Here is a 1,944-nt window from a genome sequence, read left to right on the forward strand (position 1 = left end):
AAGTAAGAGATGCTGGTGGCATCTTAATCGCCGGGGTGACAGACTTATGGCAAGACTGTGCACCTTCCTTGAACCCTACTTGGGCTGAATATTGATACTAAACACAAATGGTTGTCTGGTGACACTTCTCAGAAACAAACAAGATTGATTCTAAAATGGAATTTTTTTCCTTTTCTTTTTTTTTTCTTTTCTTTTCTTTTCTTTTCTTTTTCTTTTTCTTTTTTTTTTCTTTTTCTTTTGGCAAGGATTGGCCTCTAACTTGCTTTCAGCAAATTTGAAGAATCTAAAATGTTAAAATAATAGAGTGGCAAATTACTATGATATTGTGTGAAAATAAGGAGTGTGAGTGAGTGTGTGTGTGTGTGTGTGTGTTGCAGTGTGAGTGACTGTGGGTATCTATAGAGGCTGGAAGTTCAAATCAGGTGTCTTCTTCCAACATTGCTTACCTTATTTTTTTTTAAGCCAGGAGCTTTTCACTAAACCTGGGGCTCACTAATTGGCTTGTATGGTGGTTTGAATAATAATGGCCCCCATAGGCTCATATATTTGAATGCTTGGTTCCCAGCTGATGGAGCTGTTTGGGAAAGATTAGAATATATGCCCTTAGAGGAGGAGGTGTGTCACTGGGGGTGGGATTTGGGGTTTCAAAAGCCCAGTCAATTCCTATTGAATCTGAATGTAAGCTTTCAGCTACTGCTCTAGTGCCATGCCTGCCTGGTGCCCTGCTTCCCATCATGATGGTCATGGACTCTAACCCTTTGAACCATGAGCCTTAAAATAAACCCTTTCTTTCAGGAGTTGCGTTGGCCATGATGTTTTGTCATGGCAACAGAAGAGTAAGTAAGAAAGCTAGGTTAAAGCCAGTAAGCCCCTGGGAGCCTCCTGTTTCTGCCTCCCATATGTGGGAGTTCAGGCGACCATGCCTGGTCACCCAACAATTTTTTTTTTTAAATTGTATTGGATTCTGCCTACATGTATTGTCTGTGTACCACATCTGTGTCTGGTGCCATCTTGAGGCCAGAAGAGGGCATCACATCCTCCAGCTCTGGGATTACAGTTGGTTGGGAGTTTCCATATGGGTTCTAGGAATCAAACGTGGTGTCTCTGTGAGAGCAGCCAATGTTCTGAACCAGAAAGCCACTTCTCCAGCCTCCTGCCTAGCTTTTCACCTGGGTGCTGAAGGTCTGAACTCAGGTCTTCATGATTACGCAGTAAGCACTTTGCCCACTGAAACTTCTTCCTGTCCCCAGTGACTGTATTTTTAGCATGGGATTCAGAAACTCAAAGAACTGATTTTGTTGAAGCAAGCCCCCATTTTCATCTGTTTGTGAGTTTCTTAATACTTATCTCTCAACCCTGCCCCCAAAGAGGGATAGAATTGTAACCCAATTCTGTTTGTTTCCAACAATAAGTAGCATTCGTCAACAGATTTTCCGAGAGATGTACTCAACAAATTGTATGTATATGTAGCAATTGTTAAAAGTTGCAATGTGTTATTTAAATTTCCTATATTGATTGTTAAAATAAGTAAAGCTTTCAATTTTAAGTAATAAAAGATTTCAAACACAAAAGTGCCAACATTTATATACCATATAAGTTACATGTCTTAAAATTAAACATCTAGAGATGTCCATAGCATTTTTGGTAGACACTCAGTGATTACACTTAAGACAGCATAAGGTCAGCCCTAGGTCTATACTCTAACTCATTTGTGAATGAAGGGACATTTACAAAGCTCACTCTGTGTGTCAAGTGCTAGCAACCCATTCTGTACACACATGGAATGAACATGAGCCTTGCTTACTGTTGTGTGTACACACATGGAATGAACATGAGCCTTGCTCTTACTGTTGTGTGTTGCAAGGGGGTTGTTAGTACATGTGACTCCACTGCCTTTCTGAGTCAGATATGAGTGACCATGTCCTGAAAACGAAAATTCATGTG

This window comes from Mus caroli, chromosome 15 (genome assembly GCF_900094665.2).
Source record: "Mus caroli chromosome 15, CAROLI_EIJ_v1.1, whole genome shotgun sequence".
NCBI classification, from domain to species: domain Eukaryota; kingdom Metazoa; phylum Chordata; class Mammalia; order Rodentia; family Muridae; genus Mus; species Mus caroli.